The sequence below is a fragment of the Sciurus carolinensis genome, chromosome 4 (genome assembly GCF_902686445.1).
Source record: "Sciurus carolinensis chromosome 4, mSciCar1.2, whole genome shotgun sequence".
NCBI lineage: Eukaryota > Metazoa > Chordata > Mammalia > Rodentia > Sciuridae > Sciurus > Sciurus carolinensis.
Genome location: NC_062216.1, coordinates 80,751,780 through 80,766,814, shown reverse-complemented (window position 1 = coordinate 80,766,814; position 15,035 = coordinate 80,751,780). Strand labels below are relative to the sequence as shown.

Genomic DNA, 15,035 nt, shown 5'->3' with positions numbered 1-15,035 from the left:
GAAATATGGGAAGGGAGATGTTCTCTTTCCCACCGTCTTAGGTTAACAAAGGAAAAAAGCAGAAACTTTTCTAAAGTACTTGAGTAGAGGAGTCATTTGATTCTTCTGGATTCTCACACTGGATTCCAGAGATTGTGGACAGAGGGAAGGGCTCTGAAAGTAGGAGCCTGAAAGTGGGAGTTCTAGTTTTTCCTCTCCTACTGCCTGGCAGTGGTGGGGAGCAAGGGATCTGCCCTCCTGTACTTCTGCCGTAAAGTGAGTAGATGTTGTAGCCTTCAAATGCACCTAATAAATCTTACTTTCTTGTGCACTTTTGGAGATGTTTAGATTTGGAGAAAAAAAATGTGTTGAACTCTTAAAATGGGCACACACAGTGGTGCTATATAAAGTCAGATATTTGGTGTGATTTTTTGTTGTTGTTGTTTTCCTTTGGTACAGGGAATTGAACCCAAGGGTACTTTACCACTGAGCCCCAACCTCAGCCCTTTTTAGTTTTATATTTTGAGATAGGGGCTTGCTAAGTCGCTTAGGGCCTCTCTAAGTTACTGAGGCTTGGTGTGAATATTTTTAAAAGATTGATGCTAGTCCAGGATTTCTAAAGTCTCATAATTAACTCTTGGAATATCACTGAGCTTATTTTATAAGTTGCCAAGTCTGGGAAGGAAACCGGATCTGTTCTGGCTGAAGCTCCAGTTTATTGTGCCTCTGGATATGATTAAAGTGCTAAGCCTGATACTTTCCATGGTGGTGAGCAGACAGTTTTTAAGGCTTGGGACAGTAAAGTGTTCAGGGGTCTAAAAACCACACGAGGCTGGGCAGTACAGCTCACTCTGGCATCTATGCCTTTCCAAACAGTCAGAGTAACCTGCCTTTCTGTTCTGCTCCCATGCTTTCCTCCTTTGGAAGGTAAATGCCACACATCCATTTTCCACATGGGCAGAGTCGGGCAGTTTCACTCAACCTGTCAAGCCTTATATTCTTAGGAAGGAATGTCCCTTCTTGTCCAGTGAAACGGTGTTGCTCTGGCACAGGGATATGTCCCTCCTTCTGTAGCAACAAGTATCCACCTCTGGCCCAATGCCATTTAGGATTGATTTTCCAGTCTGAACAGGCATAAACACTTTTAATGACTATATGAATTGAGGGCTTTTAATGACTTGATACATGAAGTCTCCTAAGGTAGGTCTGACCCCCTAACGCCCACAGAAATCTAGCAAGAGCTTGAACTTGCTTTTGTTCAAACTCAGTCAGAAAGAATCCTAATCAGCGCAGCATGTTCCCCAAAGCTATTATTAGTGCAGGGATTTCAGGACCAGTACTAGCAAACACTGTTCGAAAGGTAAATAGATTGCAAGAAGAAAGTTATACAGTTTCTCCCAAAGTCAAATGAATGTGCGTTCCTTGCCACTCTCCTCTTTGAAATTTGAGTGTTGAGCCAAAATTCTGTATTCCTTCCACCCTTTTCTTTCCTTTCACTTCTTTCTACAGCACTCCTCTCTTTGTTTTCCCTTCAGGCTGTTTTCTTCCTGCTTTTATTGTTTATTTTCTTAACTTCCCCTCAGTAAATGTAATTTTAATATAGTTTTCAAAATGTAAGTGCCTAAAATCCCCTTCGTTCCCCCGTTTCTTATCTCTGAGCAAGTCTGTGCTGAAACTGCTTTGGAAAGAAAATACTGATGAAATTCCAAGAGCACCCAAGAACTGGGGGCAATGGCCTGACACCCTCCAGCTGAGCAGAGAAAGTCTCTCTGATGAAGTAGTGTCTATATTTACAAAAGAGAGGGGGCACTGTTGGCAATGACAACCTAAATCAGCAGGATGGAGAAAACCCTGCCACAGGGGACAGTTGCCAGATCTATACTAAGTGTTACAATCAAGTTCTTCAGGCAGTTGGGATGTGTATGGATGGTTGATGTGTCTGAAAGAAAAAACTTATAAACAATGTCTACTGGCGATATGGCTTCAAAGTCAGAGAAGAACAACAAACACACAAAGAAGAAGCAGTTATCACCAAAATAGAAAAGTGAAAATATCTGGTCTTTCTCCAGCTAATGTCAACTGTGGTACTAGAAGGTAGGTATTAAAAAAATAGCGAATAAATGGCTTTTCTTTTGCACTTTTCCTCTCATATTACCAAGAGCATTGTTCCCACTACTTCATGGGCCATTTGAGGTAAACAACTGGATATTCGTAAGTGATTAAAGATTGACCATCTCTCCTGTGCATGCAGTGGGCAGAAGGTGTGGGAAGCAGATGCTGGCCACACAGCAGGTGCTCAACTAAAACGTAGTATGTTTAATCAATGAAGTATCTAATACCCAAGTCAAAGACTCTCATGTTCTCCTTCAAGATCTTTCCCTCAAACTCAGATTCTGGTCAGAGCACCCCTCTAACTAAGCCCCCTCCCCCCCGGGGAGAAAGTAGTTAATGTACATCTTTATATTTTCCCAAGGAAAATTGTCATGCCAGGGAGCTTAAAGCCAAGCAACCCAGCAAAGAGACCTTACAAAGCCAAGCAACCCAGCATAGGGACCTTACAAATATTCCCCACTGGGACCACATGAGAAGCAAAGCACACAAGACCCAGGAACATGCTAGAAGTGATCTCTGAGACCTACTTAACACTTTGAAAAACATTGTTTCTTGGCAAAAGCAAACACCAAGGAGAGTGACTGAATAATTCTGCCTCACAGGAAAATGGGGTATTCTTTCTGGTTAAATTATAGGATATTTCGTTGATTTTTAAGCATTATGGGACAAAAAGAGATCTCTTTCAACCCTTCAAGACATGCACACACATAGGTTGGCATTCGCCATTGCATGCACACCTGAGTCTTGTCCCCCGCCAGCCCCTTGCAGGGAGGTGTGCTGGGAGGTGTCTCAGCACTCTGTGACACACAACCCATGCGGCTGGATAAGAACTGGTGAGAACACAGCTCCCTTCTCTAGACCACGATGATCCCTCCCCGTTGGGAACTCACTGTGTCTTCAGTCGATGACAACACCGTCCAACAAGTTTCTGTTTCACCTCCAGTTGTAATTCAGTCTAGTCATGCTTGCCCATGCCACACCCTGTCATCTTAGTTACAGCCAGGGGTTTCTAAAATCTCCTCTGCCACACATTTGTATTTGTAGGGTAATCACACCCACAGGGGCTCAAAACAACTGTTCTATCCTTCCCGATCTTTACTCTTACAGGAGACTTTATCTCGAAGTACTGGGGACATCTTAACCTACCCCTTTACTGACCATTCCCATTTGAAGATCCAGGGCATCCTGCCCTCCATAACACCCTTCCTCTGGTTTGTATGCTGGGCAGGACTTGCCTGTTATTGAGAGGAAGCAACTATACACCCAATGAATGTGGGAAGTTCACCCCCACCATCTTGCAAATATCTGAAACTATACCTGGGATGCATGACAAAAATAAAAGTCCTTTTATTATTTCATTTCTGATTAAAGAAAAGGATACCTGATATAAAATCAATGTAAGTGTCCATCAATGTATGAACAAATTTAAAAAATTCAACACACACACACACACACACACACACACACACACTGGAATACTCTTCAGCCTTTAAAAAGAAGGAGGTCCTGTAATTTGCAGCAACATTGATGAACCTGGAGGACATGATGCTATGTGAAATAAACCATACATAGAAAGACAAAGTATTGCAAGATCTCACTCATATGTGGAACTAGTTGAACTCATACAATGAGTAAGTAGAAAGATGGTTGCCAGAGATTGGAGACAAGGTTGAAGAGATGTTGGTTGAAGGGAACAAAGTTTCAGTTGATCAGGATGAATAAGTTCAAGAGATCTATGTACAGCATGGTCACTATAGTTAATAATGTATTGTGTACTTGAAAACTGCAAGAGAGTAGATGAAAAATGTTCTCATCACAAAAAATAAGTATATAAGCTTATGGATACATTAATGGATAGATTTAACCATTTAACAATGCATATATACATCACATTATACACCACAAATATATATCGCTTTTGACAACTATATGAACAAAATTCCAAAGTGCATGCAAATGTAAATAGAAAGTTAAAATAATCCAAGACCTGCCAGGTATGGTGCCTATAATCCCAGCAACTTGGGAGGCTGAGGCAGGAGGATCTCAAGTTCAAAGCCAGCCCCAGCAGTTTAGATAGACCCTAAGCAACTCTGCCTGACCCTGTCTCAAAATAAAATGCATTAAAAAAGGGCTGGGGAGGTGGCTCATTTATTAAGCACCCCTGGGTTCAATCCCTGGTACCAAATCATCATCATCATCATCATCATTAGCATCATTCAAGACCTGATCTCTGAAGTAATTATTATAAACATTCTCTCATGTCTATATATACATATACATATATAGAAGTTTACCAAGATGACATATATGGCTGCATTGACATTGGCTATTATTACACAACAAAAGGTCATGATTGTCCCCATAGTTATGTCCCTTAATACCCCAATATATATAGACCTACATCATTTGTAATGCCTACAGGTTATCCCTTTAAGTGCATATACTGGTAAGTATTCAGACAATTCCCTATTAGTGGATAATGTGTATTTATGTTGCTTCTGTTTTTTTTCCACCATAAACAACACTGTGGTGAAACTCTTTGCACCTAACGTATCTGTACATGTAATAACATGTTCATCATCATATTGACTGTTCTATTATTCATTGGACAAGCCTATGGTACTGATTTCATCACTCAATAGTGTGTAATCTTAGAAAACTTATTTGCACACACTGGATTTCAGTTTCTTCCAAGAAGTTGTTTCTCATGATATTGAGTGTTTCTTCTAGAATTAACATTTTATGGTCACTTTTCCCATTCTAAAAACCCATGGGAAGCATTATGAATGGATGCCAACCAGCTCTCTCTGGAAGTCTTCCTTTTTAACTCATCAACAATGATTGACAGCTCACATTGTTATCCTTTGATCTTTCATCTGGCTACATGAAGCCACATAGGACTGCCTGACCCTAAAGACATGGGGGCAGGTTGTTGCCAGGAATCTGAGATTTAAATTATCCTTTAGTCCTAGCTCAATCTCCATGGACTGCTCCATTAGTGTTCTCAACTTGGGCACACCCATTTCCCAAAATTCCAGACTCATGGCATCATTTTATCCTCATTTTATGCCTTAGTCCCCAAGGCCCAGGATGTGACCCAGTCCGTTCCACAGGCTGGAGCCCACAATGAAACTCAGATGTACTAGTGATTTGTCCCCACTGAGCATACAGTTGTTAGTGTCCTGATACAGTGGGGTAACTGCCACAACCTGGGTGTAGTAAAACAGACAAGTCTGAGCAGGTGGAGCTCTTGCCAAGGAATTTCCAGCTCTAGCTCAAAAAAAAAAGCAATAATATGCAAGGTCGATGCTAGCTGGTGGCAATGTGACAGCTGCACAGATTCCTCAGCCCAGTGCTAGCTGATTAATGGGCGGGGCTTGCTGGGCACTGGTTCTTGGACTGCCCTTGCCCTTCAAGGGGACAGTCCTTGGAGCAGCCCTGAGGATTCAGATCCAGATTAGTGTGGGCTCCAGGAGGGAGGCCTGCTAAAATTAACAATAATAATGATAGCAAAATAGTAAAAACAACTGACATTTGCCTGGTACCTTATGGGCACAAATTTCTTTGTATGTCAACCTTTTTATTTTTTTTTTTTAAGTTTATTGGGAAGGTAAGGTTGGGACTCAGAAAGAATAATTGCTTTACCAAGATCACAGAACTATTAAGGAACAACACATATAGTCTCAAGAATTTGAGTTTCTTTGGTACCTCTTTCTTTATTTCCTCTATATTGCTTGCCTATTTGTGGCTCAAGGGAATTATAAATGGCCTGCCATAGACCCAGGATGATCCAAATAGGTAGAGGACTTCCAGGCATATGAAGTGGTTTTGAATTTCTCCAGCTGAATGCCCTCCAAATCAGAACTTCCTAGCTCCTCATGGGGTGGTTTATGACCCCAGGAGATCCCTGTACCCCTGTTCTTTGAACGAAGAACTCATCCCACCCAAATGAAGCCCCAAAAGTGGCCCCTGAGTTCCTTATCCCAGGCTTATCTTTGTGGTTAAGGGTCTGAGTTAAATTATCTTCTCAAAAGAACACATAAATAATGATTTGAACAATGATCTTTCAAATGTGGGCAAAACCCTTAAGGTTCTGTTGAGATAGTGAGCTCCATTTGCCAAGAGGCTGCCATGCTGTGGGATAGCCATACCAGGAGAAGGGAATGGAAAATCTCAAATAATGAAGACAGCACAGCCCCACCTTTGCAGAGGAAGGGAGACTGAATGGAAGGGGGCCACCCATCTGTAAACATCCTGAAAGAGCCACCCGATGAGGCAGGGGAAGGCCATATCATCTAGGTTGCAGGAAAGCAAGGCTCCCTGAGGAAAGGAGTCCTTCTTTATTCAGCCATGCATCCCAAGCGCCTAGAACAGAGCCTAACACGTGGTAAGTGCCCCCAAGATACGTGTTGAATGAATGAAGCAAAACCTTACCTAGGTTTGATAAAAGAATGTATGACATTCTCAGGAAGAAGGTAGAGTGGTTAACAGCACAGAATGTTTTCCCTGTAACTAATCCACCGTACAATATTAATACCTGAAAGAAAGCAGATCATTCACCACAATAGCAATAAGTAAACAAAAATACATCAATAAATAAACTTAGGTTCGTCTTACAAATATTGCAACACCTCATGAATGGCAAAAGGGCAGGGCCTGGGAAGGGTGTGGGCAACAGCGGGAAGGCCAGCATCTGCAGTGCTCTCCACCAGGGCCACTCACACTGAGCACATTAAGAGGATGCAGGGAAAACCTGACTGCAAGGAAGGACTCTGTCCTGGGAGTGAGCACACCCCCTGGATTTTCAAATGCCAAGAATTAAAAGCATCCCAGAGGGAATCAGATCACAGAACTAGCTGGGCCAAAGCTAAGACCGGGCTCAGTAAACCCAAAACCGGATTCCTGGCCTTTTCTTCACACCTTCACTTCTGCTGTATTCCTTATCAGCACAGCTTCCCCAAGAGGGGGCAGATGCACATCCCAAATCTCTCTGTGCTTATCCTCCAGCAAATGTCCTCACTAAATTCCGAGCTCCTTCACAGCAAAGTCCTGTGTCTTACTCCTTCCTGGGCCTCAGCTCCTAACACAATATCTTAGATATAGTAAGTACTCAATAAAAACTGTCCAAAAATTAAGTGAATTAATGGCTCCATCATGTACCCAATACGTCCAGACTCCTCCCTTTGATGCACTCATGTCCAAAGTTACCAGAAATTATTCAGTCTATCTCTTCATCCCTACTGTCATGGTCTTTGCTGGGGTCTTCTTCCTTTGTCTACACTATCACACTGGGCTCCTAATATTGGTCTCCTTGCCTCTAAGCTCTCTTTATTTCAATCCATCCTCCCTAACAGAAGTGGCCAACTAGCAAGCCCACACACATCCCTTGCTTGGCCCAGAGAGTACTCAAAAAAAAAACATTTTTAATTAGTTTTTTACATTTTTAAATCAGGAAATCTTGCATTGCATCTTGGTTTTCCAAAGTTTCTTTAAAAATCAAAGGGATTGAAGCCAGTCACAGTGGCACACACCTGTAATCTCAGTGATTCAGGAGGCTGAGGCAGGAGGATCACAAGTTTGAGGCCAGCCTGGACAAGTTTTTGAGAACTTCAACAACTTAGCAAGACCCGATCTCAAAATAAGAAATAAAAAGGGTTGGAATGTAGCTTACTGGTAAAGAATCCCTGGGTTCAATCCCCAGTACCAAAAAAAAAAAAAAAAAAAAAAAAAAAAATCTGAAAGACTGGCAACAAAGGCATTTCATTCCCACATGGCTGCAGTCAGCTGGGAGGATCTGGGGAGCTGAGCATTTCAGCAAAGATAGCCCTCTGCCCCACCTGGCCTGCTTTCCTCCTGTACCTTATGGGCTTGGTCCTCCCATAGGCATTGATGACAGAGGTTCCTACTCTGTTCTGTAATCAGAGTATCTATAAGAAACACAGATCTGGTCAAATCAGATCACATGACTGCTTTCTAATCATGCTAGGGAAATAAAATCATGCAAAACCTATCATTCTCTGGCCTCATCCACCTTTCATACCTCTGCCCTGCTTCCTTGTACCCCACCCTGCCCTTCCAGTTGACCAGACAACTTCCCATCTCTGAGGTCTTGCTCAAGGTCTGTGTGGTAGTTGAGAGGATTAGTTGGAATCAGACTTCTTAGGTTCTAATCCTCCAAGCCTTCATTTCCTCATCTACAAAATGGAGATGCTTCTTCTTGTTGATACCTCATGAGCTTTGGGGAAGAGCAAATTAATAGTACATAGCAAGGACTTAACAAGTGACACTGTTGTCATTGTCCCTGCCCTTCTCTCTCTGAGGAAATGCAGTTCTGCCTCCATAGCCAGTTCAAATGTCACATTCTCTGTAAAACCGGCCCCATCCCTCCACCCTGCCCAAACCAGAATGAGTAGTCCCTCCCCAAGAGCCAGAGTGCTCTGTCCATACCTCCAGGATGACCCTGACCATGCCATCTCACCTTCAGCTTCACTGTGCCTACTTCTATCCACCACTTGCTCCCCCCAGGCCCCCCATAAGATAGGCATCTTGGAACACCCAGTAGGTGCTCAAGTGGTTTTTAAATGGGTTGGGTTGGATGTCAAGGCAAAAATAGCCAGGAAGCCAAATAATTTGTTTCTCTAGAGTTCTACTCACCAAAAACTGTCATGTGATGCCATTTGCCACCTGAGTGCAGGGTTAATAAAAGGTATTAAAAAGTCAAAAGATAGGCCAGGCTTGATGGTGCACACCTGTGATCCCAGCCACTCAGGAGGCTGAGGCAGGAGGATCTCGAGTTCAAACCCAGCCTCAGTAAAATCGAGGTGCTAAGCAACTCAGTAAGACCCTGTCTCTAAATAAAATACAAAATAGGGCTGGGAATGTAACTCAGTGTTCCAGTGTCACTGAGCTCAATTCCCAATACCCCTTCCCCTCGCCAAAAAAAGTCAAAAGATAAACTCAAAGCAGTCAGCCCAAGTCAGGCACTGCATTGAATGATTGGCTTCTCTGAGTCTGGTTTTCTCAACTACAATATGGGGATAATAATTCTGTGCCCACCTCACTGGAATATATAAGGATATAAAGATGGTAATATCAATGAAAATATCTTACAAACTAAAAAAAAAAACAAAAACTTTGATTCCACTGCCTGGAATGATAAAAATTGGAGGGTATAGAATGCATTTCTTAAAGGATATGGATTACCAACATATAGTTACAAAGTGTGGGTGTGAGCATGGGTGGAAGAGAGAAGAATTAACTCTCTCCAAAATAAATACCACAATGCGACCTCACTGGGAATGCTGGTTGGTCAAATCCCAGCTCTGACACTTTGAAGAACTCTGGTCAAGTGCTTAGCATTTCTGAGCCTCTACTTCTTTCTTTCTTTTCTTTTCTTTCTTTCTTTTTTTTTTCAATTTAAAAGTATTTCTTCACCGCAAGTTTAAATAGGTGTACAGATCGTGTATAAGCACAATATTATTTTTTAATGGCCTTAAGTTTTTTTTTTTTTTAATTTGTTCTAATTAGTTTATAAGCACAATATTTTAAGAAAACAGAAGTGGCTGGGTACTAGGCAGCCTTTGTGCTACTTCAATGCTTAGAAAGTTAAAGAAAAAACATTTTTGTGATTCAATGGTACTGTTTCTATGGAATAATTATACAAGTATGACCTTTTTAAATCAACCTCATCTGGGTGCATCTGAAACAACAGAACTGTTATATCTTCTCTGTGCTAGAACTTCATCATTGAAAGACTATTATTTCCTCAAAAGTGGTTACAATTCACATGGAAGCTGTTTCTTCAAAAGCAAAAGCAAAACACGCTCCCACACACCCACACGCGCGCATCCTTGATTTGGAAACCCTGTGTGGGCCTCCTCTGCTCCCAGACCTTAGCAGATCCATCTTTATACCTGACCAACTGGGAGTGCCTGGCTGCTGAGGGCTTTACTTCTGGTCTTTGGTTTTCCATCCCGAAGTGACCTGCAGTGCTCTAGAGAAATTCCAGCCCAGACCCTACGACAGCCTGTGGAGGCCGCCCACCTTTCAGATGTGTCTCCAGATCGGTGATATTAGAGAATGTCAGTACACCAGCTTGCCTGGACCCTCCTGACCTGCGCTGGCATGACCCCTGTGTACGGTGCCAGGTAGAACGCAAAACAGGAGAACTGCCTGCTCTAGGTCTACAGCTGCTGGACAGTCGAGCGGCGACGGAGGCTCTGCTGGCCTCGGAGGCTTCCAGCCGCTTGCCACTGGTCAGAAGCTCCCTTGACAGCCACTAGGGCGGAGATCCGTTTTAACTTTACACTGTCTTATCCTAGAACATAGCAGACCTGCCCTGACCCACAAAACAAACGACTGTGGCCAAGATGAATCAGTCTCGCTCTCTTGGCCGACTTTGCTACAGAAAGTAATAGTCCCTCCTTCAAATTTTCGCCTACCGTTCTCCCCTTTTGGGACATGGCAGGACCAGGCCCTATCCCAGGACAAACTTAAACTAAACTTAAACTAATATTAACATGATACAATGATCATGTTAATATTACTCCAGGTTTTCAGATCAACTTTTACATACTGTAGTTTAAACAAACTGCATTTACACACCTAGTTTCTGTAACATTGTATATACAAACCAAAATCTCTCAAGATTTAAATTATGTATACTGCCAAGATACCTTCTCCAGGGTGTCTGAGCACATTTTAGGTTAATCCATATATTATAAAAATAACAATGTGACTCCTCTTAATATTTATTTATTTATTTTAAGTTGTTGATGGACCTTTATTTTATTCATTTATTTATATATGGTGCTGAAAATAGAACCCAGTGCCTCACACATGCTAGGCATGTGCTCTACCACTAAGCCACAACACCAGCCCTCAATGTGACCCTTTTTTTCCCCTCTAATGCCTCAAGTAGTTTATTGGTACTTATTATCCACTCCTATAAATATAAACATTCTAAGTGACCACACTAGAGAGCAGGTGCATTTAACATGAAATGTCTATAGGAAGCTCCTTCATTTTGTGTAGAACAAGAATCGAGTTTTCAAAAAAAAAATCAAAACCAAAAACCTAAACAAATGCTGCCAACTAAGTGCATTCCTTTTGGTGATTTCAGAACAAACAACTGTTGGCATTACACATAGGAAATATGCTGATTTGCCCATATATGATTACTTGAACTAAGTCTCTTCCTGGAAATAGGAATTAGACAAAGGTCTTTCCTCCTTATATGTAAGAGTTTGGTGGGGTTTTTTTTTTTTGTTGTTGTTGTTGTTGTTCTGTTTTTATTAAATAGAAACAGCACCAGTTCATAAAACTGGTAGCTTTGCTACCTTCCTTGTTTTCTATAATCATAATTCTTATCTGCTGTACTTTACTATTCCTTATTATAATCAGGACTGTATATCCCAGGTAACACTGTTTAGTTGGTAAACAAAAAAAAAAAAATTAAAGCTCAGAACAATATAGATATTTTACATATTCATTCCACTACACATCAGGTGTTGTTTATAAAGTTTTTGCCCCTTCCAAGACACTACAAAAATATGTGAAAAACCACATCTGTTTTCAGCCAGCAAATATTAATAGAACAAATATCTTTTAACCAGAGTAGAGACCATGTATTAACTACATTCACTAATTGCTTTCTTCATAAATCCACATATGTATTCACGCATATGCATTTAGGATTAGTCCACATTCCCACATTTACTTTACTGTTAATAGTTAAGTAAATTATTCTAGGTTCTTCAAGTGAAAGTGCTTCTGACAACAAACTACTTCTGTAATAGCCCCAAATCCCAAAAAAGTTGTTTTAAACCTGTGTAGAAAGATGCAGTTATTTCTAAAAAGTAAGACTACACACCAAAACATGGTTTGTCAAGAAAACTAATCCATGCACTTGAGCATACCTCAAATACCTTATTTTTATTAAATTCAGACCAACATTGTCTAAAATTAAGGGATTGCATTCAATTATTTGATTACAGAAATCAAAATCATTTAGCCAAAACTTTAAAAAGCAAACACTTCCTCCCCATCCCAGTGTGATAAATATAACTACATAAATATGTATATATATGAATCCATTCACTAGCATTTTATCTTAACATACAAAGCCTTGTATGTAATTTCTTTGCAAACGCTTACTCCCAAGATATAAGCACAAAACACTATGCAGACACTCTTCAGAGTTTTATTTTACTAACTTCAGGTCAAACTTCCACAAGTGTTTTCTGGTCAATTTATTATCCTTGCTTAGCTTCCCAAAATGGTAGTACCAATAGATTTCTGGGGTAGGGAAAGGAGCCACTTTAAAAAGCACTGCATTTACTCTCTTCCAAAAGGCAAATGAACTGGGTATCTGATTGTTCAACAAAACCAACTTTAATAGCATCCAGGATGGTAGATACATAAACCAGTCTGTAGACACTCTTCCATTTGTCAAAATCAGACCAGAGAAAACCTACTCCACACAGATAAAAAAGGTATTGTTATTCACCTTTTCTTTTTCTGTGGCCACAATATTTTTCTTCTTTTAATTATCATATCGTGTAGTTTCTCAAGTCCTTCCTATGGCATCAGATCTGCTATTTTGCTGCTGCCATTATTCTCCCTCCCCCACACCACTTTACAACCCAAATTGTTAGCCGGAGAACCTCCTTGCCAGACACTGGTACGTTGTTATTAGCCCATGAAATTCCACTACTTAAGAATAGCTCCCCCGCCATTCTCTCTCTCTCTCCCTCACTCTCACTCTCTCGCTCTCTCTCTCTCTCCTCCTCCATTCTCTTTCTCCTCCTTGCTTTCACTCTCTCTCCTCCTCCTCTCTCTCTCTCTCTCTCTCTCTCTCTCTCTCTCTCTCTCTCACCCTGCACAAAGACACTCTGCCTGTCCACATAATAAAATCTCTTGTGTGAGTTCCCAGGTCAAAGTGGTTTGTCTGGGTGCCTTTTTACTTTTTACTTCCTTTAGACCATATCCTATGATTGCACCACTAGGCTGCAAATGCCAAGGTGTTGATGAGCTCAGTTCACCCACTGCTAACAATTTTTCAATTTCAATGCAACACAGTGAGTTCCTCAGGTCTTGTTTGTTAGCAACTGTAAGTACAGGGACTCCTTGATTTTCTGATATCCTAGTTACTTTATGAAGTTCTGTTTTGGCTTCTTTCATCCGTTCAACATCAACAGAGTTCACAACAAACACGATGCCATGTGTGCATCTGGTATATGACTTCCACAGGGACCTTAATTTCTCCTGACCACTTACACTCTAAAAGTGAAAAGTGATTATTTTAGAATTTCCCAAGGTTACCTTAATTTTCTCAGTGTTAACTCCTTTGGTAGGTACAGTATTTATTCATTGACCTGCAGCAAGACAGTTGTCTTTCCAGCACAGTCCAAACCCAGAATAACAATGTGAAAGGAAATGAAGGGAGGCTGGACAGGATAGAAGTCTGATCCAACAGTCCATTCCCCATTTCCAGTTGCAAATACGTGTTCCAAATTGTAACATTTTCTTCTTCGGAATCTCTCTTTGTGGGTGACTACAAGACTACTCCGGAATCAGAGTCTAGGTCCAAAAGAGAAACCACTGGCAGGCATTTCTACATGGGGGTGTGGGAGAGACACAGATGGGGACAGGGACAGGACACGCACCCCACATCCATCCAGTGTGACTCTCGATTTGCTGAATTTACACATCACAAAGTAAATTGTGATGCTTTAGTTAATAAAATGGTGACCTTTTTTTTTTTTCCCTGAGTTAGTGAACAAGCAAACATTATCCAGTTGACTGGCAATGACTTTTCTGTGTGTAAGTCAGCAATACTGATTTTCCCATTAGCAGTTTGTTTTTGTTTTTTGTTACTTTTAAAGGATAGGATTAATGACTCATTGTTTATTCACAGTATTTAGGTACCCAACATGAGAATAATACAGTTAATAACATCAAGTAAGATTTAAGGAGACTATATTATAAATTCTAGATTATAATTTTTAAGTATACTATTTCAATTTTTGCTATTTTATGTTTCTGATATTCAAACAAGATCTGTTATTTCATGGAATCTGCAAGGTTCTGAGAAATGTGATCATACTAAATCTTCTGTAACATTTGAACTGGCAATATCTAATAGTAGTAAAAATGGAAAATATAAAAACATTTATACCTAAGTCATTTTTTTTTCAGGAAGCAGGGCTTTATTCTGCAACACGGAGGAAACATGCTTTGTCCACCTGCCCTAGACCTAAATTGTTACAACTCAGGTACTGGCCAGCAATGCCCCTCGTGGACCCCATGCAGGGTTCTAAAGACAAACCAGAGACCAAAACTTCTAAGCTTTCTTCCCATAAACACACACATATCATTATTTACAGAATTCACTTTTACTTTATAATTCAATTAAAATATTCTATCTAACTATACAAACCCCAAATTATATCTAGGTTGAATTCTAAAGATTTTTCTGCAATTTTTCTAGCTTTGAATCCATTTTTCTACAGAAATAATTTTCTACATGGTGATTGAAAAGTGAAAAGCGCCCAGAAAAACCACTCCGGAAGCGGGAATTCATGCAAGAGATTTTATTAGGCAGACGAACAGTGTCTGCCCTGAACACAGAGAGATAGAGAGAAAGAGAGAAAGCGAGGAGGAGAGAGAGAGAATGGCAGGGGAGCTATTCTTAAGTAGTGGAATTTCGCTGGCGAGGAGGTTTACAGGCTGAAGATCTGGGTTGTAAAATGGTGGGGGCGGGGTAGAATACTGGGGGCAGCTGATGCCTATAGTGATAGGTTAGCAGATTGGTCCACGAAATTCATGGATTATAAATATATTAGAGCTGAGCAGGACCTCTTTTTGTTTTTTAAATACAATATTTCACACTGTAGTTTGTGTAACCATACACATTCACGTCATCCATGTTGCTCTTACTCTTG

The 15,035-nt window shown here is 40.8% G+C and overlaps 1 pseudogene; it reads right to left on the bottom strand.

Annotated features, from left to right (window-relative positions):
- Nucleotides 1–12,594: 12,594 nt before the first annotated feature.
- LOC124982531 (ADP-ribosylation factor-like protein 4A) lies at nt 12,595–13,579 on the bottom strand (annotated as a pseudogene).
- Between the last annotated feature and the right edge of the window lie 1,456 nt (nt 13,580–15,035).